The 22,998-nt window shown below is 51.2% G+C and overlaps 1 protein-coding gene across 8 annotated transcripts in view; it reads right to left on the reverse strand.

Moving 5' to 3' along the window:
- ATP2B2 (ATPase plasma membrane Ca2+ transporting 2) overlaps positions 1–22,998 on the reverse strand; it is a 382,664-nt gene that overhangs the window by 189,241 nt on the left and 170,425 nt on the right. The gene's annotated exons all lie outside the window — the stretch shown is intronic.

The raw sequence follows: 22,998 nt of genomic DNA on the forward strand, positions 1-22,998 counted from the left end.
GGACTCAGCACAGTTTAAACACATCTGTGGTTGCAGGACCAGTGGAGCAGAGCCCGCAGCAGCTCTCTGCTGCCCTGAAGTGCTACCCCTGCTACCCGCCCTGCCTGTGTGCGACCCCGCCTGCCCTCAGGGGGTGTGGTGGTGGGGGCTGGCTTGGCAGAAGGGCCTGCCTCAAAGGGCCTTTTCTCTGCCAGGTGCCCACCCAGGGGTGCCTGCATGTCTGTACACCCACCTAATCTTCAGGACATCTATGATGAGTTGCAGGCTGACTGTGGGCTGACTGACACTTCCAGGGGAAGCCAGGGACCCCCGGTGAGGAGTCTGTAGGATTGGAAGCCCCTAGCCAGCTGCTCACCTCTTCCTGCCTCATCTCTGTCAGAACTGCTGCTCTTTTAACTCCAGATGGGTGGGAGAAGAGTCCTAAGAGCAAGGTTAGGAGGTCACTGGGGGCGAGGGGCTTCTTTAGAACTCTGAAGCCTTGGCCTCCCTGCCCTGCCCCCTCCAGGAGGAGTGCCCTGCTGGGAGGGAGGGCACTGAAGGTGGAAGGACCTTCAGGACCAGTGTCTCAGGGCACCTGTCAGGGTGGAGGGGTGCCTGGGGGACAGGGGCAGGGCTGGAGGCGGCCTCAGGAGGCAGTTTTAGGCAGAAGCTGCCTCTTTCCCCTGCCCCCACCTCCTGCCCACCTCTGAGCTGCCCGCCCGAGCGTCCCGAGCTGCCGCTCCATCCCTGGGCTGGCACAGAATATCAATTTGTCTCGTTAAGCTGAAAGTCTGCACTGCACCAAAATCAGAACCCGGCCGTGCAGAGGGGCCGCGGGAGGGAGAGAGCTGGGAGCGCCTGCGGTGGGGCTCCCACCAGGAGGCCATGCTGAGACCTTCTTGCTTCTCACCCCCTAGCCCCATGGAAGGGTACCCACCTGCCCCTTAGCCTGCAGGGTGGCTTCAACGCAGGGAGGATGCTGAGAAGCTACGGATGCCAAGGGCTGGGTGGTCATTCAAGGCCCTGGACTCCACTGGGGCAAGGGTGTGACTCAGAGGCCAGGCAAGGCTCCCTGCTGGGGCTTTGACAGAGCAGCCCAGGACACCCCTCAGGGAGGATCTTGCCCCCACACCAACAGCCCAAGATTGGGAGCTTCCAAAGCAGCCTCATCTCTGCCTCATCTTGGGGGTGCAGATGGGAACTCTACTCCTCTTAGGGGTATAGTTGGGGGGATTCCACTGGCCACCCCTCTGGGTGGTTTTCTAAGTCAGCAGTCCCTAGTCAGCTCTACCCCAGGGACCAGGGCCAAGCATCCGCCCTTCCCCAAAGCCTACAGGCTCTCCATTCCCCAAAACAGGCCCATGTAAAAGTGTTCTGAGATGTTGGGGTGAGGGTGGGCAAAGATGGGCAGAGGGGGAAAGGCCCATTGCACCTCCCATCTGTTGCTAGCCTACATGTCTGTGCAGGAATCCCACCATTATTACTTCAACATCTTTGGTGGCAAACCACTTTCCCTGGTTACAAAAATCCCCAGAAGCAGCCTGTTATGAGCCACACATTTCAACAATCACACTGCCTTCTGTGTCCAGCATACTTTACAGTTTGTAAAGGCCACCTACAAAACAGCAAATCATCTGATCCTCCCAACTACCTCTGGGGTGGCTGCCGTGAGCACCCAAGCCCAGGGCTCCCTGCATGCGAAGGCCATCATGAGTGTGGGCTCACTGGGAGCCCTAACACTCATCTGCTCCCAAGTCCTGAGTCTTGCCTGTCCAGTGGTCCCTGTCTGGGATGGGCTGGGCCCTCACCAACATACACTAGCAGCCAGACTCTCAGGCAGTTGTGGATTTTGGTTTTTAGAACCTAAGACTAGAACTGCCACCTGGCCAAGTTCCCATCTCCTTGACATTCCAGGTCCCGTGTCCTTCAGTGCCTGCATCCACTCCCCAGTGACTGGATGCCCCCATCTCCTGAGGCAGTGCAAATATTGAACAGCACAGTTTGAAGGTTTTCCTTCTGGGTATACCCCGGTTCTAGGCCCACTCCTACTCATTCTTCAAAGTCCAACTCAAATGCTGCTTCCCCAGACAGTCTTCCTGATTCCACCAACTGAGTTGGTTCATGCCTCCGTTCTAGCTCTGACCACACTGTATTGATGGTCTACACGTCTGTCTCCCTCACTGGGCTGTGACCACATCAGACATGTCTCCAGCATCCCAGGTCTCAGGTCCCAGCATGAGTTAGATGGTGCAGTAAAGGCTTGAACGACTCTGCTGGACCCTCGAGAACTCCTATCAAATTCTCTCATTTTATAGTTCAGCAAAGCGAAGCCTCAAGAAAAAGATTAGGCTTGCCTAAGGTCATTCTTGAGGGTGGAATCTGGCTACAAACATCTGTTCCCTGCCCCGTCCCCTTTGCCTTCCCTTCCTGCAGCAGATACACCTGGGTCATCTGGCCTGTCCTTCCAGGATGTGTTGGGGGGCAGGGGGTATTGGACAGGCAGAGGTGTTGTGAAATTAGACAAACAATGGCACTAGTGTTGCAACTCCAGGAAGGTTGGAAATGACAGGTCAGGGTCAGCCACAGGGAAGAGGGGAAAAGAGGCAGGAGGCCAGCTGGGAGGATTACTGATAGCTTCTGCCTCCAGCATGATTTGGCTTATGGTGGACACCGATTGAGAGTCAGGGTTAGGGAAAAGTATGAGAAATAGGGGTGGGGGACAGAGGGGAGAGCCAGCCAATCTGATTTTCACTCTGTGTTTAGTTGGCCAGACCACGTTTTTCTCCCTTGGGGAGGGGTTCTGGAGCTGAGACAGAGGGTGAGTGAAGAGGGTCAGTTTGTCTAGGAATGGGGACACGGAGCTTCGCCCAGGCTGCTGGAGGCTCTCTGCATGAGGGCAGTAGAAGAGGTAGGTCCAGGCAGGTCTGAGGGGAGAGGACTGAATGTAATTAGAGGCCAGCTGTGTCCTCAGCATGAGATGTGGGCTCTCTGTTGTCTCTCCTCTTTCTGGGAAGCATGGATGAGGCTACCCCTGCCCTTGCCTTGCCTGGCTCGGGGTCTGCAGACACCTGGGTAGGAGTCCTGGGGCAGCTCTCAGGTCGCTGCTGCCACAGAGAGCTGTCAGCTGGGTTCCTCGGGGGATGAGACGGTCTCCTCAGATCCCCACAGGTTACTCTCAAAGAGCCCGGGCTTCTTCCCATTTTACAGAAAAGAAAATTGAGACCTGGAGACCAAAGGGCCTTACTTAAAAGTTACAGAGCTGGTGAGGACCAAAGATCGAGGGTCCTGCTCAAACCCTAGGCCCTTCTCTCTGCGCCTGCCTAAAGTTACCCAAGTTTGAAGCACACAACTCAGGATCTCTAGCCCCAGACCTTGAGGGGCCATGGACTGGGGATCCAGGGGGCCACATGGGCTGGCTTGCCCAAAATCTTCTCTCCAGTCTCATGGAGGCCTCACACCCACTCCCCACTCCCACCAAGGCCTGAAACTCCCTTAGCCAACCAGATCTCAAGTGGAGGCTTTGTGTCCACACAGACCTGGGTCCAACTCCTGGCTCCCTCACTTACTGGATGTGTGACCTTGGGCAAATGACTCAACCTCCCTGAGTCCCAGTTTTTTTTTTCATCTGCAAAATGGGTATGATAATACCTATTTGGCGGGGTTGCAAGTTAAAGGAGAATGGCAGCTGTTATTAGTGGAAGAAACAGAAGGTGAGATTCTCCAGCAGGCCCCAGGGAAAACGCTGGTGGAGAGTGGGTGCCTTCCACCTCCTCTGGCTGATAGATAAGGGTTCCTAGATACCACCTGCAGGGCTGGGGCTGGGCTGGTCTCTAGTCTACTGAGATTTGAATGCAGGTCACCAGTTCTTTCCTCCTCCTACTGGTCCTTGCCCCCTCAGGGAGGAGGTTGTAGGCCTGGCTTCTGGAGAATTCTGGCCAGCCACCATTTGCACTGACATCCTACTATGTGCCAGGCATTCTGTGCACACACCTCATTGTGTGTTCCTCACAAAACCCTGGGAGGTGGATCCTATTTTTATTCCCATTTTATAGATGAGGAAACTGAGGTACAGGTAAAACAATGTAGCCCGAGGTCACAGAGTGAGTAGGGGAATTGGAACTTGAAACAGGAACTGCAGGAGGCCCTGCGGCGAGCCCAAGAACCCTGTGGGAGGTGGGGTGAACCTGGGTCCAGGAACCGCTTGGGACCTAGGTTTCCCAAAGCGGTGGGCATATCTTCCTGGCCACACAGCTTAGAAAATCTTAGCACCATGAGGGCCCACCCTAGGCTCCCACCTATGTGGGGCAGGTGAGTGGTGATGGTTGACCCTGCCTCCCCTCTAGAAGGCCAGAGGCCAAGGTCAGGGCCATGAGCTCACAGTGTTACTGTGGAAACAATGAGGGATCTGGTGCCTTTCCTCCTGGAAGAAGGGGAAGCAGGAGCTACTCTCAGAGGACACTCTGGGGCAGGCTGCCTTTCCCAGGCACAAGGCCATGGTCTCATCTGCACTGCCCTTCAGAGCTAATGCCTCCTTGGTAATGCAGAGTCATACATGCTGCCCACTCCCAGCCATCAATCCTGCCTCCTAACTGTCCTCCCTCCTCCTCTCCTGCCATCCCCTGGCCATTTCCTAACCCCCTGCAGCCTTGTGGCGCTGCCTACATTCCTCCAAACCCTTCTTTGGTTCCTTTGTGCTCTCAGCATCAAATCCAAACTCCTCACTGTGGCTCATGAGGCCCGAATAACTACTCCAGACTGCTCCCATTACTCTCAGACCCCACAGTGGGTCTTTGTTGCTCCAAAGACACTCTTGCATTTCCATGCCTCTGCGTCTTTACATGTGCCACCCCCTCTGCCAGGGATGCCTTCCCTTTCCACTTCTCTACCTGGAGAACTCCTACTGATCCTTCAAGACTCAGCTCCAGCAGCCCCTCCTCCACAAAGCCTTCCTTAATTTTCCCTCCATCCCCCCTTTCCCCGTGCCCCAAGAAGAGTTTCTTGCAATGAATGTTTTTCTATGCATCCGTCTTGTCCATCTGGCTGGGGTACTCCCCAGGAATAGGAAACTGTCATTTGCCTGAGTCATTTCCCAGCACTGGAAAAAGATCCTCAATATTGATTGAACTGATGGGTGCAGGTTTGTTGAATGAAAAGCAATTCTTCTAGTAGTTTTGGAAGGTGTTTGCATCTCTTTGTGGCTCTGGAAATATTCTTTGGACTCATTTAGGGGTCCTGGCTTAGGAGTTGCTATTTCCTGAGCTGTCAATGAATGGGGCTCCCTCCCCATGCCCAACTTGGGAAGGGTCAAGGGAGACCCCAACTCCACTCAGCTCCCACTGCCCAGAGATGTCCCAACTGGGACCAGGGTGCTTGAGTCCAGGGTTGGACTCAAGGTGAGCTGAACACCTAGGAAGGAGAGCCCCTATCCCTAAATGGCCCCTCCAAGCTACCTACAGCCTGACACTCCGCCATTCATAATTCATTTCTTTGGATCATTCAGGCAACAAATATTTATTCAGCTCTCACTGAATGTGAGGCTCTGTACTGGGATCCCTAGCTAACATTGACATGTGTGTGTTTTCACTCTTGCTGAAAGGCTGCCTCCCTGAAGGAAGAAGAGCAGAAGAAAGGAGGAAAGGGAGCGGGTGGGGATGATGAATCCAGGAATGTCAGAAGAGGAAAGGGAACCTGACATTTATGGAGCACCTACTGTGTGCCAGGCTCTTAACTACTACCCCAGCAGAGTTTGATGTTATCAGTCTTCAACCTAGAGGCTAGGAAATGAGCCCAGAGAGGGTGTGTGGCTTGTTCAAGGGTGCACAGCTCTGTGGCACAGGATTGAGGATCCAGGTATGTATTGTCTTCCCTGAAGCCTGTGATCTCTCTGTCATCTTCCTGCTGAAGAGGGTTGGGGACCCAGCAGGGAAAGAGGATTCCTAGAGCAGAGAGGTGACGACTGAGAATGCTGTGAACTGGCAGGCCTAACTGCTGACTCACTGGGCGGTCAACACTGCTGGGAATATAACCAGTAAGAAGTTAGGGAATAAAATGTGGTCATCCCAGGGGCCTGCATGTCCAGCCTGAATGGCTCAGAGGTCACAGGGGCCACATCAGCTACCTCTGCTGAGCGTGTTCCTGGGTGCTAAAGCGCACATACACACACACACACACACACACACACACACACATACACACACACACACACACACACACATCCCTAGCCCCCTTCTGTCCCCAACAGTCTTGCTATGTGGAGAGTATCACCCCTATTTTATTGATGAAGAAACTGAGATGTAGAGAGTGGTGGTAACAAACCTAGGATGACACACCCGGAGTCAGAATGAGAGCTCAGATCTTTCCTGGAAGGCTTGCATAGGAGCAGAGGGGCTGCGGGCTCCCTCTCTGTGAGGTTTGCAGGCAGCCAGGGTTCTCAGAGCAACCACAGCCCTTTCCTGTCACTCCAGCCCCACCCTCTGGGACTCTGCCTCAGTCCTCCATTGCACCCACAGGCGGCAATTCTGAAGTGGTACAAAGAATTTGGGAGCTGGAGTCTGGTGGCCCTTGCTCAAATCCCTGCTTTACCGTGATGGGCTGTGTAACTTTGGGCAAGTCCCTCAACCTCTCTGGCCTCAGGCTCCTCATTTGTAAAATGGGCACGAGGCCATATGCTTCCTGCTTCTCCATCGACTTACTTATTTCACAAATACCCATTGAGCATCTCCTTCCCAGGTTCTGTGCTAGGCACTGAGAATACAGTGGTAAGCAGAAATGCCCATGGTGTCTGCTCTCAAGAGGGTTTAGAGACAGCCATGAAATGAAATGATCACACAAACCAATGTGTATTTACAGAGGGGTGAGAGCATGCTCAGCAGGAGGCCCCTGGTGTCTCTGGCAAGAGGAGGAAGCATCACAGAGGTTTTCCTCGAGGGGGCGATGACTGAGCTGGGTTCTGCAGGCTGGAGTGGGAGTTCAGTAGCTAAGAGGAGAGGCAGTGTTCCTGACAAAGGGTGTGGCTTGTGCAAAGGCCCTGAGACCAGAAAAACTTAGTAGTTCTCAATGAATTAAAAGGAGGCCCGGAAGGCTGTGGGCAAGGGACAGGAGAGGCAGTGGGGGCCCCTGTGGACCACTCTACAGATTTCTGTCCTCACCATGGGAAGCGGGGCAGCTGGGAAGGGTTTTCAGGATGGAACCCGATGATGAACATGAAGCCCTCGGTGAAGGCCCTGCATGCAATAGCATCTGCAACGCGGCAGTGCGGCACAGTCATGTCTTGCCTTCCGCAGGTCCTGTGACCCACTCAATATGCCGTGATCTGGGGTGGACTCCGAGCCCAGGACACATCAGCAAGGAGGAAAGGGGCCCTGCTTTCACCGGGCCACAGTTGGGAGGAGAACAGCCAGCAGACATTCACAGAATCTCGAATGTGCAGGCGGCTGAGGGGGCACCCTGGCACAAGGGGAGACTGAGGCCAGGGTCATGGGCAATTGAGATGAAATTCCCTTTGGGATCTGCCTTTGGGGCTGGTTTATGTGGACTTGCAGTGCCTCAGGGCTGGGGGTGCTGCTGCATTCCTCTGTTCAGCCCTAGCTTTCCATTTGACAGATAGGGATCCTGAGGCCCAGAGAGTGGTCACCACCTGCCTTGAGCACACTCAGCCAGACCATGGCTTGGAGGCAAGTACTCACTCCATGGTTGCCTGTTAGCCCCAAAAGGAATCCCCCTTATGTGGGGCTACCTTTCTCAGGGCTCATCTTCATCAGACACAGCTCCAAAGAGCATAGGCTCTCCAAGGCGGCCTGCCACCAGCAGTGGGGACAACCCCAGCCTTGTGGCCACTCTGCAGGCCCTCTGTGGATGAGACTTCCTGAAAGGCTGGGCCACCTCTTTCACTGCACGTCCGCCGGCAGGCAGCTCCAAGGGGGTGGGAAGAGAACTAGATCAGGAGTTATTGGGCAAGACAGCTGCCGTGGGCCCGGGAAGTGCTGACCTTATCCCCCCAGCCTTCCTAACCTCCCCAGGGGCTGGTTAGCAGTAGCCAAATAAAAGAAGGGTATGGAAGGATCTCTGTAAACTGTAAGTAGATTCTTGGATATAAGGTGTTGTTTCTTTCTGGGGGACACAGAGGATAGAGCAGGGTCTTGGGCATCAAAGAGATGTGGGATTGAAGCCCAGCTCTGCCACTTACCATTGGGTAACCTTGTGCTAATCACTTGGCCAATGTGAACCTTGGTTTCTATTAATACATCTGTAAAATGGGACTGATAACACCTGCAATCATGGGAGTGTTGGGAGGCGTAATGAGTAATACATATGTACATGGCACATAGTGGGTGCTCAGGGACATCTAGCTTGCTTTTTCATCTCTATTCTGCAAAGGTTACAACACTTTTGATTCATAGACAATCTGATCTTAGATTTCAAACAAAGTGAGGGGTAATCTGAAGATACCATTGGTTTATTTCTTCAGTATTAAGAGGGTCGTTTCCTGCTCTGCTTTCTCCCCATGGGGGTTGTCTCAATCTTCTCAGGACCTTCCCCAAGGGCGGTAACCATTTCCCCCGTGACTTGGTGGGAGCTCTCAGCTGCCAGCCCTGCAGAGGAACCCACCCACAGCCTCTGCCTGAAAACCCAGGCCCAACTGAGCTCCCACAACTACCCTGGCTAGAGGCCAGGTGGTATATGTCTGGGGCACATGCTCTGAACTCACATAGGCCTGGGCTTAAGTCTGAGCTCCACCACACACTGGGCTTTGTGACCTTGGGCAAGTCACTTCACCCTTCTGAGCCTGGTTTCTTCATCATTAACGTGACAATGATATCTACTTTGCAGTTGTGTACTGAGAATTAACTGAGATAGTGCCTGTAAAATACTTTGCCTGTCATGTGTTACATGCACAATTAATGATAGCTTAAAAACTGCCCATAAGCCCCTTCTCTTTTCCCTTGAAACAAGCAGGACATAAGTATCTCCATCTTGTGTGGCATGGTGTGGCAGCAGTCTTGTTCTGGAGTTGCTTATACTGACTCATGAGAGCCGATTGTGCGTGTCAGTGATCTCATGTTGGCAGCTTACAATCTGCCAAGGCGGGAGCATTGACACCACAGAAATTAGCAAGCACTGGAGAGCAGGACATCCACCTCCCTGAGAGCTGGTTGTGAAACATTTACCAGCACACCACAGAACCCTGGGCAGGCCCTCAACACGGTTACCTGGAGTTCATTACCTTTCAAGTTTCAGGACCCCTTTCTGATTTGGTTACCCTCAACCTGTTCCTCCCTGCTGCAGGCTGCCCTGGCCCCAGCCCCTGGGCCTCTGTTGGCTCCCATCCCAGTGTTGATAACCTGCTTTTAGCCCTCCCGCCACAGAGCCTACCGACATTTCCCACTCTGCCCAAAGGAGGGCAGTGCCGGATGAGGTGACCCTGGCATGGCACTGCCCTAAAAAGCTGTTAGCCAGCGATCTTCTGTCTTCCTCTCCTCCTTTTTCCTTTCTCGTTGCTGACCCCAGAGGCACTTCCCAAACAGCCACCCCCTCTCAGCTGCCAGCACCTCAGATACCACCCCGTCATTCCAGTTCTCAACCCATTGTCCCCATAACATCCAGTGCCACTCCTCTGACCTTTCCAGGTCTAATTCTTCTTCCTTCAGCCCCAGCCAGGGGACTCATGGACTTGGAGACAGGTGGCCCTGGCGTCTGTCCTGCTTCTCTTCCTTCTCCTGGCGTGGCACTGGACAAGTTACTCAACTTCTCGGAGATTCAGTGATAAGGAAAGCGATATTTACAGGGCTTCCGCCACGTGTCAGGTGCCATGCCCAGAGCCTTCCTGGCTGACTTCATTCCTTGTTTCCTCATCTGCAAAATGGAGACTATGGAAGTGTCCACCCTGTAGAATTGTGCGCGGAGCTGAAGTGACAGCTTAAACAGGCTTGCTGATTGTAAAGTGTCACGCTAATGCTGTTATTCTACTTTGAAGGGCAATGCTTGTTTAGATCTACAATTTTCAGGTGTGTGTGTGTGTGTGTGTGTGTGTGTGTGTGTTTCTTAAGAAAAGCCACAGGCTATTTATAGCCAGCTCCTATACAGGTTTTTATCATTCCTTGCCTGCTCTGCTAAAAATAACAAACGACAAAGGTCAAGTCTGCTTCTACCTATCCGAGGAGTCTGCAAAGAATGAGGCTTTTGATTCACTGCCTCAGTGAAGTGAGGACTCTCCTGCCAGCTCGGTGCAGACCACAGCCCTGGAACTCCTAACCAGGTCTCCCGGGTCTACACCGAGGAGCTGAGGAAGGCTGGGGGTGGGGAGCCTGCAAGTGTCTCACTGGGCAGGTGCATCTGGCCTCAGCCACCCCTTCCCCTTCCCCCAGCCTGGGGAGGGAGGTGATGGTGGAGCACTATAGACTGAAGGGCAAATGTTCTGGGTCCTGGTCCTAGGGGTGCAGTGTGGGCCATGGTTTCCCCATATTCAAAATGAGAGGGGTGGGGAAAATAGCCACTGATAATTTTCTCTCTAGGCTAAATGCACACATGCTCTATTCTTTTTTCTCTCCCCTTCAGCCTGCAACACTATGGACTCATTTAATGAATATCCACTGGCCCTTAATAACGACAATAGCATTGATGATACTACTACTCAGTCACTACTTGTGGAGTGCTGAGCACATGCCAGCCACTGGGCTAAGAAAGCCTTGAGGTGGAGTAAACTCACTGAATCCGTGCAACCCCACTGGAGAAGGAAGCTCATCATTCCCATCTGTTGCACGGGGAGGTGACTGAGCCCAGAGACGTAAGGTTGCACATGCACAGTCTTGCACCAGGCAGTGACAGGTCCAGGATGTGAACCGGGTGTCACGTCCCGGGCCTGTGCTTGGCTCTAGGCACCGTGCTGGGCACAGCAGGTAGGAAGACAGACAGAGAGCTTGCTTTCTCTGTTGCTGAGGGAGCAATGGCCGCAGATAGGATGGCCTCACGCAGTGTGGGAAATGGCAGTGGATGGACGGGGGATTGGGCGGCCTGTGCAGGTTGCAGTGAGGAGCACATTTCACCTGGCCTTTGCCAGTGAGGCACTCCAGGTAGTGGGCACGGCAAGAATGAAGGTAGGATGGGGTTGGGGTGGGAGTATCAGAAGGCCGGGTAGGGCTTGGAACCTCACAGCAAAAAGATTCCCATTTAGTCTGTGGACCAGAAACCCTCAAACTCCAGTAATGATGTTTGCCAGTCTGCAAGTTCTAGCATATACTTTGCATCTGTCCTGAAATCACCTCCCTTTTAGAAACATATATATCTCTCTACTTAGTGTTATCTTAAGCATTCACAGCCACAATTTCATGGATTTGCCTTGCCAGTTGTATTTTTCTCCTAACACATCAAAGTAAGTGCACAGGTATTAAACTAGAGAGGGTGTGCTTGCCCCGCTCCAAAATGGGGACTCGCGTCTGCCTTTGGGAACCAGGACTGTGGGTTTAGGCAGCTTGGAGGTTTGATCCGATCTGGGCTACAGAAGGATTTCTCGGAGGTTAGAAGGGGTAGGGGAGGCACTCCTGGGAATCTGCCCTTGTCCCATGACAAAGGTCTGGGGGTGCCAGCATGCCCCCAAACTGAGAGTGCCACTCTCACCCCAGCAAAACCCCTCCTCAGCCTCAGCTCTCCAGCTTCACCTGAGCCCACTCCTGATCCGCTTTCTCCTAGTCAAGCGCCGCTGAGGCCGTGCTGACCTCAATGACTAACACACATTCCTGGCCTAGTTACAGAGCCCCTCGCCTCGTGTATTTATAGCCACCTCCCAACTCCACTCATGCCTCTGAGGGAGACCTGGCCCTTCTTTGAAAGCTCCTTTCACTACCTCTGCCCTGCCCTGGGCCCCGCTTTCACTGGCAGGTGCTGTCAGTCTCCCCTCTGTCGGGGACAGGTGTGGGGCAGGGATTTTGTTCTGTGCGGCCATGGGCAAGTGGCTTCCCCTCCCTGGACCTCATCTGTAAAGTGAGAGCCATCATACTCTCCGACCAGGCTGGTCTGTGGCGAATGTAAACTGAGATATTCGTTCTGAGATCATGAGTAATGACTAATGTTCATGGAACACCAACTATGCACTAGGCCCTGTCTAAACACTTGGCATATTATGAGCTCATTTAATTCTTACAACAACCCCACAAGGGACATACTGTTATCATTATGCCAATTTTGTAGAGGAGGAAACTGAGGAACAGAAAAGTTAGGCAGCTTGCCCAAGGTCAAACAACTAGCTGGGATTCAAACCAGACTCCGGAATCTGTACTCCGGGCACTGAGCTGAACTTGACACACAGAGTGGTCCTCAGCCATACTGTAGATTTGCCCTATTTGTTTCCCACCTTTAGGGGTCCCCTGAATTAGCTAAGCACATCACTCTCCATCTGCAATAAAGTGGCCGAGGTGGGAGCGAATAATGAAGGTGCAATGTGCAATGCCTGGGCCTTTCAAGGGGTTATTGAGGACTTGGCTAATGAGGTTAGAAGGGGTAGGGGAGGCACTCCCGGGAATCTGGCCTTGTCCCATGACAAAGGTCTGGGGGTGCCACCATGCCCCCAAGCTGAGAGTGCCACTCCCACCCCAGCAAAACCTTTCCTTGGCCTCAGCTCTCCAGCTTCACCTGAGCCCACTCCTGACCGGCTTTCTCCCAGCCAAGCACCGGCTAATGAGGGAACAGAGCAAGAAAGGGAGAAGAGTCACAGCTGGGACTCCTGTCAAGGTGCCCAGCTTTACAGAGAGGTATGCTGATGCATGGCAGCACGGCAGGGCAGGCTGGCGTCTGATGGTACGTGAGAGGCTTTGGAGTTCTAGGAGTGGAGAACTCAGTTCCCTGCCCCTACCCTGCCTCTGGCGTCTCTCAGCCTGATCTCAAAGGAGGAAAGTTTCCAATGAATGTTTTGATATAAAGGTTTTAGGAACTTAAGCCACCTCATCCCATGAATGTTATAGTCCCAAAAGAAGATTCCAAGAGGGACAAGAGAACAAATATTGTTTGGGTGTTTACTGTGTGTGTGGCACTGAGCCAGGCACTCAGTAGTCACTTGTTCATTCAACAAACATTGGCTCAGAACTCACTCCACTCTCTGTGCCAGCACTGACGCTGCCTGCCTTGCATGTGGATACTTCTGGACCAGGATACCTGCATAGCAAGTGGCAGGGCTGGGATCGAATGCAGGCGTTTTTCTCACAACAAATTGCTAATAGTGGGTGCAGGGACATTTGACTTTACTTCCTCATACCCGTTCCCATATAGATTCGGCTGCAGCCCAGTTTTCCAGGTTCCCAACCTGATCCCTTATGGTCACTGGGACATGCTGCTTTTCCTAAAATCAGCCCTAACAGATAAAACCCTTTTCCCAACCTTGAAGGAAGCTCCAAGCCGTGGTTTCTGGATTCTGGAATTGAAGAGACGTGTAGGCTGCCTGTCCTTAGCCAGAAAATTAATGGCCGACCCTGATTTAATTAGCTTTTCCTTACAATGACTTAGGGAAGCCTGTAATTAGCTCAGGGGCCTGGAGGGAGAGGCCCAGGTGTTGGAGCCAGTGTTGGAGCAAGCAGCAGGGGAGTGGGGTGCTGGTTTTAAGATCAGACTCCTGCCCTTGCCAGGTAATTGTGGAGGCTGGGAAAACCCCTCACCTCCTCACTGTAGGAGGCAGGTGGAGAGAAATCCTAAATGAATGCCGAAGAAAAGAGGGTGGACTTAGAGATTATAAAAATAATTCTTTAAAAAAAGTTTTTTTTTTTTTTGAGGCAGAGTTTCATTCTGTCACCCAGGCTGGAGTGCAGTGGCGCAATCTCAGCTCACTGCAACTCCACCTCCTGGGTTCAAGTGATTTTTGTGCCTCAGCCTCCCAAGTAGCTGGGATTACAGGCGCACACCACCACACCCAGCTAATTTCTGTATTTTTAGTAGAGATGGGGTTTCGCCAGGTTGGTCTTGAATTCCTAACCTCAAGCGATCTGACTGCCTGGGCCTCCCAAAGTGCTAGGATTACAGGCATGAGCCACCACACCCGGCCTCTTTTTTATTTTTCCTTTTTTTTCTTTGCCTACCCAAATCAAAAGGAGTGCCTTTCCATTTTGATTTGCATTGGAACAAACTATATGGCATATGTGGCTTCTGCAGGCCACACATCACTGCAGGTTCAGAGTGGCAACTGGACTATGTCACTGCAGACAAACTCTCCAAGCCCCTGGCATATGGCTGTGGCAATCCTCCCACAATGTCAGGTATTAAAGCCAGACTTTTCCAGCTAAAAACAGGGCAGACTCTGTTCGCAGTTTTGAGGAGGGGGTCCTAGAACAGGGACTGCGTTGCATGCAGGGTAAGTGGATATTAGCCAGACGTTGGGCAAGGTTTTGCCTGAGACCCTTGCCAGCGTCAGACTTCCGGGCACACACCTTCCAAGCAGCAGATTGTCCCTCTGCGGCTTCCCAGCCCCTGTGTGACCCAGCTTCGTGCGTTTCCCAAGCCCTGCACCTGCCCCCACACAAATCCTCACAGTGAAGCAGAGCCAATCCCACCTCTCAATAATTTAGCCTTGATCTGAAGGCATCAGAGAAGCCCCCGTAAACTATTAGTTAAGTAACAGTGAAGAGTTTGCAGGCTATCTTTGAGGATAAGATGATATCCAGGACCAGAAAATCCTTCATTCATGAACTTTCAGTCTGGGAACTTTCACAGGCATGAGTAAACCCATGATCAGTGGCTAATGTCAGTGATTATGGACAGGTGTTTTAATCTCTGAGCCATTTGGTCTTGATCCAGAATGATTTGTCTGTTGATGCTCCTTTTTAAGGTGTTTTAAGGACATTGTTAATCCCTCCAAGTTCAACCAATATAGAAGCAGTGAGAGTGTGGAAATTGTGTAAAGTGATTGTGGAAATGGAGGTGAAATGCCACTCTTTAGAGATGTATACACCCAAGGTGCTTGTATGGTGACATCTGAGATGTAGAGACAAATTGATTGTAAACTCCTCAGGAAGTTAGTCTGAGTGTGAGTGGAGAGCCAGAGGTGGCCATGGGCTACACCTGGAAGGAACAACAGCATTTCTGCTGACACTTTCAGAATGCCTACTTTGTGTCAGAGGCCATGCCAGCCACACACATCATCTCTAACTGTTACAGCAACCCTGCTAGAGAGGCAATATTAGCCCACTTACAGAAGAGGAGACTGAGAGTCAGCGAGGGGAGGTAACTTATCCAAGACTATCCAGGCAGGGCAGTGTTTGGATTTCAGCACAGGTTTGTCAGGTATCAAGAGTCTGTATTCTTTCACACTTCGCAGAGGTGGGATGGTGGGGCTGGGGGTTGAAAGGCAAGGGGAATTAAGTGGGTGGGCACAAGGCGTAAAGGAAAATGAATGTAAAATTTTATTTTTGAAAATGAATACTGTGAGCTAGGTTGCCAAGATGAAAAGTACAGTGTCTGCCCTCCAGCTCCTCGTGGTCCCATGTATGTGTACTGCTGTGCCCTATTTGAGCAGGCTTCCTTTCCAGTACACGTGTATTGCTTTTTCTCAGCTTCTGTGCTTATCCCCCTCATCATAACAACCCTCTGTGTTAGGCTGAGAGAGGTTAGCTAGTTGTCTCAAGGTCACACAGCTACTAAGTGGAGGAGCTGGGATTTGATCCTACATCTGTTTGACTGCATAGCCTGAGACCTTCTCTGGGATCCTGTCTCCGCTGTGACCATCATGCCTATCTCACTTCTACCTCCTGGTCATTCCACTGGAAGTAACTTTCTGTGTGCAGAGCTTCTGCTGAAGCCAGTGTTGGGCTTGTTAGTTGGAGAAAGGAGATGTATTTGAAACCACCCAAGAAAAAGACACTTGAAATAACTTCTCAGTAGCCCTTACTGCTAAAATGCACTGAATCCCAAACAGGAGTAGGCCTCTGAAGGACTCACATCCGCACTGTGTGTTTGTCTGGGATCTACAGCTGACGGTGCACTTTCGAAGTCATTACCTCATAGAGCCTCACAGCAGCCCTGGGGTGGGTGTCCTGAACCTCCTTTTACAGATGAAGAAGCTGGAGGCTCAGAGAGGTAATGGGGCTTGCTCAAAGTCACATTCACACCTGGGGGTGACCTTGGATGCCTCATGTTTTCTCCCAGAGCCTGAGGTTCTTCAGCTGCAGAGATGGTGATGATGATGTTGGCACCCAGGGTTGCTCTGAGGACTACAAGAGAGAACACAGGTGGAAGAATTTAGCACAGGACCTGGCACACACTAGGTGCTCCACAGCTGGTAGAGGCACTGGACTCTTCCAAGCGAAGGTCACAGATGTGGATAGTTAGGATAAAGAGAGGCCACGAGTGAAAGGCTCTTGAGCCACTGCTTGTGCAAACAGGTGGGCTGGCAGCTGCTGACAGTGACAACAATGGCTGGTTTTTATTGTTTAATCCTCCACAAATGTCATATTCCATCCTCATCCCAAGCTGTACAAAGTGAGTTATTATTTTGTGCCCATTTTGTAGATGGGAAGGTGGAGGTGCAGGCAGGTTAAGTAGGTGGGAACCAGATAGCAGTTTTCGACAGAGAAGAGTAAAACAACTCAAGTTCAGAGTGTGACAAGCTTTTAACTTAACTTTCTCTTTAAAAATATCACACTTAAATGTCTCCCCTGAACATGTCTCCCTACTTTTGTTGACCTCTCTAGCATTTACTTTGTGATTTCCTTCACGGTAGAACTTACTCCTCTCTGGCATGCCACCTTAGCATTGCTCATGGAAGGTGGAATCCTGGTGCCCACCCAGGGCTAGAAGTGAAGTTGGGTTCCATAAATTGCGAATCTTTGCTATTGCTTTGGAAGTGGTGAAGGCTCCTGCTTTATGCCCAGCAGCACCTCTGACACACGGTGCAAATGGTGTCCGGCTAACCTAAATCATATTTCAAATATGCTATTGGAAAAACCCTGGTCCACAGGGAAAATGCCCCCTTGATGTTCCCTCCCCCACTTGATTGATTCCTCGGGAATCCTGGGTGTGGCTGGTAGCAGGGGAGAGGAGAACTTGGCTCCACTAAGTGGTCAGATATATCAGAGCCCAAGCATTTATCTCTAGGCCTCCGTTTCCTCTTCTCTAAAATGCAAAAATAAAATAAAATAAAATAAATAAATAAAAGAAAGTGAACTGGCAGGACTAGACTGGAGTGGAATCTACAAACCAGCTACTTGTGAGAGCAGCCCACTGAAAATACATTTGTTTGTTTTGCTCAGAGCTTAAAATAAAATTGAATTAAATGCCAATGTTTAAAAATTGGGGGATAGTGCGTAAGAATCCAGATTTCTATGTTCTCTTAAAATACTGTGAGCACTGCCCATCCAGAGTTGGCTGGAGGCGGGTGAGGCCACAGAGATGAAAATGTGGCCACTAGGTCATCCCCTCTCCACCTGACTTCATTAAGGGGCCCTTTCTCCCCTGGACTCAGGAGGTAAGTGAGTTTGTGATGCTGGACCTGCATCCTGAACGTGGGAGCCCCTTCAAGGGAGGGGGTGGGCTTCTGGCACAAAACCTTTCCTATTTCCTTAAAACACACTCATGATATGCCAGGGTTGTAGTAAACATATCAGGTACAATTCTAAGCACTATACCCACACCAGGCAACTACTTAGTTCTCATAGCCACTTCCTGAGGTGAGTGCCACTGCTATCATACCCATTTTGCAGATGAGGACGCCGAGGCACAGAGAGGTTAACTCACTTGGCCAAAGTCACATGACCGGTAAGTGGTGGCATTGGGATTTGATCCCTGGCAGCTCTGCCTCCAAATTTGTGCTCTAACCGTTGTACAATGCTGCTCCTTTTCCTCTTTTCTGGGAGAATGGCCAGTCTTATGGCTTTGTCCAAGTTTCCATCTCTCAATATGACAACTAATTCATCATCTCCCCAGCTCTCCTTCCCTCTTCTATTTATTACTTCCCTCCCTCATGTCAATCAACTCCTTTAACCGGAACAGCCCTCTAAGGACAGGTACACTATTTTCCCCATGTTGGGGTGAGGACATTGAGACACAGAGAGGTTAGGTAACCTCTCCTGGCTAGAGGTGGGAGAGTCAGGATTTGACTCTGGCCATCTGTTGGCAGAGCCCATGCTCCTGGCACTCTCTAACACCCTGGAATCCCCTCAACCACCCAGCTTGCCATTCATTTCTTCCCTCCTTCAGTTTTTCACTTATCTATCCATTCAACACTCAACCAACACCTTGTGCTCATGCCACCCCTGTGCTGGGCATGGGGGGCTCAGAGACACCTGCATCGAGACTGGCAGGAGTGGGAAGATGACATCCTGCTCTCAGAACAGGAGCTGCCCATGAACACTCCCTCTGGGGCCAAGACCAGTGGGAGAACTGATTTTCAACGAACAGCCCTGGAGAGTTCAGGAGGAGGGAGCAGAGGGGAAGCTGGGTGGCCAGCTTCCTGCAGAGGTGAGTCCACTGTAAGGCACTTACGGATTCAAGGAGACCCCAGCACCCCTGTCACACTCATCCCCTGACCCCACCCTTGGCAGCCAGAGCACCGGCTAGCCTTTTGATTGTGGTTAGTCCACTGCTCCTGTGGGGCCCTGAGAAGAGGATTTGCTCTTCTGGGCCTCCGTCTCCTTATCTGTAAAATATCTTGAAATAACCTTTTTGTTTTAGAACTGTTTTAGATTTACACAAAAATTCCTAAAGACAATACAGAGAGTTCTTGTCTGTGCTGCATTCAGTTTCCCCTATTAGTCACATCTTCTATTAGAATGGCACCTTTCTCATAATCAATGAATCAATATTGATATTAGCTAACACCCATACTTTATTCACATTTCCTCTGTTTTTACCTAACACCCTTTTCCTCTTCCAGGTTCCCATCGAGGGCGCTGCATTGTATTTAGTCATCATGTCTCCTTAGGTTCCTCTCGGCTGGGACAGTTTTGCAGAATATTATTTGGAAAAAATTAATTTCGAATACCTCAGAAGGAATATTTTGGGCTACAAGAAATATTTTAATCTGGGTGGTGGTTACACAGGTGTAAACACGTGTAGAAAGTGGTGCATTTAAAATTAGTGCACTTTATCTACTATGTGTGTCATGCCTCAATAAAAAAAAGATTCTCCAATTTGCCACAGTCCCCAGGACTCCCTGTTACATTTCACTCATTCTCTGTCATTGTTTTGTATCATCTGCTTCGCAACTGTATTCATTATACAGTAGATGAATAAGATCCTTTTAGTTTACTCATCTTCAAAGTGGGTATAATAATTTTCTACTTGATAAGGCTGTAGTGAAGATGAACTGGGACAGTATGTATCAAGTCCTTAACACAGTGCCTGGTGCATAGTAAGTGTTCAGTAAAAAGGAATGATGATTGTGTGTGTAGTATTTGAATTTTTAAAAGAGGTGTGTGAGCCTTCCTTCTCCTTACAGCAAGCCCCATCCTCTCCTTCTCCTTTCTCCCCTGCCTCCTCTTTTGTCTCTGTTCATCTCTGCCTGGGAGGGTCAGGAGGTGGGAGAGACAGAGCAGAGCCTGCAAAGACAGTGTATACCAGCCAACAGAAGCGGAAGACCCTTGAGCATGACCCCCAGACTGTCCTCAAAGCCCAGGGAAGCTTTGGTGGAAGTTAGGGTTCCAATCATTCCCTATATAAGGAGTTCCTTGGGGTGCGAGGAGCTTGAGGAGCGTGCAGTTCCCAGACAGCTTCCTCCAAAGCTATATCCTGCCCCCTCAGAGACTTTCCCTGGCCAGTGATCCCTGGACACAGGGATTGGGAGGGCTTTTAGAGGGGTGCTGTGGATCATGGAGACAAAGTAACCTCCAACCTGGGCTGTCTGCTGGCTCAGCCTCTTGGGGGGATGCCAGATTCCCCTGTGTGGCACCCCCAGAGTCATGCCCAGAACCAGTGAAGTCAGCGGGAGCTGTCTGTGATGAGTGTGCAGAAGGCCAAGAAGGACCCATTAGGACCAATGAGGGGTTGAGGGGAGTGGAAAGAATAGGGACTGAGGGGTAGGGGGCCAGGGCTGAGTCCTGCCTTGCCCTCTGACTTGCTACATGACTGCTGGCGAGTCCCTTCCCCCTCTGAGTCTCTATTTCCTAATAATAATAACAATAATAATAACAATCATGATGATAGTAATGATGGTGGTGGTGATGGTGACAGCAGCTCCCAATTTAAGTATAAGGCATGGGATAAGCCCTTTATGTATACAGCATAATTTCATCTTTATATATAACCCATCAGCTAGGTCCTGTTATTATCCCCATTTCACGTATTTTTAAAATGGGGTCAAGGGGTCGAGAGCGTGTGTAAGCTTTCCCAGCTAAACCGTTTGCAGACACAGGATTCAAACTCCAGTCTGTCTGATCAGAAACTGACACCACGACCTAGGTCATCTCCCCTGTGTTTGCACCTCTGAGATGGGCAGGTAGCCTCAAGGGTCTCTTAGTTTTCCTTCCAGCATCAGCCTTGCTGCCTCTGAGGGCGGCTCCCATGTTCAGGGAGGGAAAGGGGGCAGCTCAGAGCTAACAGCTACTGGACACTTGCCTGTGTCGAAGGGCTCCCTCGCTTATCTCATTTGATCTTCACACAGCCTTATGAAAGAGGAACTGTTACCACCAACCCCATTTTACAGGGTAGAAAACTGAGGCACAGAGAGATGGAGGTAAATGTCCCAGTGGACTCCTGGGTGTCAGGATGTGAACCTGGGTCTTCTGGCTCCAGAGCCCCTGTTCTTGTTCGCTTTCCCCGCCCTCTGGAGGGAGCACGCCTATGGAGCTGGGTGAGGCCAGAGATAGTGCCCCCTGGGGCTCCTCATCAATACCTAAAGAGCTTGCCTGGGCCAGTGCTTGCCCTCTACTCTCCCTCCCAGACAAGGACTCAAAGCCTCACAGATTCCTCTCCTTACACCCTTTGCATCTCAGCAACCCCCTACCTCCCCACCACTGCCCTGCCCTGGACTGGAGACCCAGGCTCCTGGGGAGACCAACCAGTCCAGGGCTGTGGGGAGGGCCTTGCGAACCCAGCCTCCCATACCTGGCCAGAGATGACGGTGAATCACCCGGTCTCCTCGCTGGGTCCCAGGCCACAGACACAAGTACCCTCTCTGACTGCTCGGCTCTGGCACCTACAGTCACTGCAGAAGTCTGCAGCGTATGGCCACACCCTGCAAGGTGGCCACGGCACCCAGGCCTGGCTGCCAGCAGGGCTGCCTCCCTTTCTGGCCTGGGGATCCGTGAGGAGGGAGGCGGGGTGAAGAGGGGCAGGGGAGTGGGGCTGGCCATCAGGGTCTGTGGGCTGGCCTCCACAGTGTGGTAATTGGCAAAACAGTAGTCTCTGTCAAAAGCAACGTGGGAGGTGGGCATTACTCTGCGCCCCTGGCTTCTTCTTGGGCCTTTGTTCTCACAAGCGTGAGGCTCCTGATCCTATCAGCAACACCCTGGCTTCAGCCCTGGCTACCTGGAAGTTCTTTTGTTCTGAGGACTCTGTGTGCAACTGGCTGGCATGGAGCAGCCCTGGGAACATGGGGAAAGGGTGGTTACGATGCGTGCATCTGGCCCAACCCAAGGAGGCTTCCACTGAAACAGGTCACGTGGGGAGACGCCAGGCCAGGAGAGCCTAGGCCAAACAGCACAGAATCTTGCTTCCTCCAGGAAGCCTCTCTGGACTAAGGGGAAAAGAGTGTAACAGAGTCCCCTACCCACCTTGCCTCTGGGCCCCGTGACACTCCTTGCTTGTGCCCTATAATGTGCCTGATCACTTTCTCTTCATAGAGAAACAGGAAGAAAACATTTATTGTTTCCTGCTGAGCAGCTTGTCCTTCCTCCAGCATCCTTGGAGAAGGAGCACTTTCCACATGAGCAAGTTTCCCAGCTACTGTAATCGTCCCCCTTCGCACGCCAACATGTGTTTTATCTTAAATATTTCTGGTGTAAGGAACACACCCCTGAATATATTTTTTCACTTTTATGTGAATTGATATTTTGCTAATCACAGCAACTCCTGTTTGACAAATAGCAGAACGTCTACGCTGCAAACATATTATTTAGTCAATCTAGGGACTTCCTTTGCTTTCCAGCCTTTTACTTTTAAAAATACAGTTTAAGCAGGTGCGGTGGCTCATGCCTGTGATCCCGATTACTTGCTTGGTGCTGGTGTCAGGGTGCGAATACGGATTGTAGGCTCTCAGTTCAAGCAATGTGAGAACCGCTCATATTCGGGATGGGGAAGCTTAGTTAACTTTCTCAGATCCATGAGATGACTGGGGAGGAAAAAATGGAGAGCTGGCAATAAAGGGGGTCCAGCATTGACCCCCCACCTCTCTGGGCATCCCAGCCAAGCGGGGGTGATGGGCTTGGGTCTCTGTGCCACTTCCCACCTTCCTGGGGGAAGACTCAGGAGTGGGTGTCATCTCAGAATGAAAGTCAAGTGACTGACGAGAGGCAGTAGGGGCACCCCAGAGGTTCTCAGACCACCCAGGAAGGACATTACTTCTCTAGGGAAACAAAGACAGGAGGTGATCTAGGAAGAAAACCTCTTTCTCTCACCCTTTGAAGATCATTTTAGGAATGATCTTCCTGGCACTCCCCTATCCAGCAACAGCCAGTTGTACACCTACCTGTTTTGTGGCCTTCCGGCCTGTAACCACCTTGAAAGCTAAGTCCCTGGCTTCCCGTGTTTCTGGAGTCTAGAATATAGTTGTGCAGAGAAAGCGCTCGGCTTTAAACTTACAGACTCTTTATGTAAGATAATGATCCCACAGTCCCAGATTGGAGTTTAAGGCCAATGGGCATCCCCTGGAAGCTAAGACATCAGTGATTTTTAGAAGGATGTCAGATTTTAGAGAATGACGTAAAATATTCTTCGAGTCTATTTGGGAACCTAAATGTCATGAAAGAACTGGTGGTCTGTCCAGAATCAGCTTCAAATCATTATGATGGGGCTATGGGTTGAACTACATCCTTCCGAAAAGATAGATTGAAGTCCTAACCCCTCATACCCCAGAATGTGAGGTACAGATGGGCATTTACAGAGGGTGTTTAC

The sequence above is a fragment of the Macaca fascicularis genome, chromosome 2 (assembly GCF_037993035.2).
Source record: "Macaca fascicularis isolate 582-1 chromosome 2, T2T-MFA8v1.1".
Lineage (NCBI taxonomy): Eukaryota > Metazoa > Chordata > Mammalia > Primates > Cercopithecidae > Macaca > Macaca fascicularis.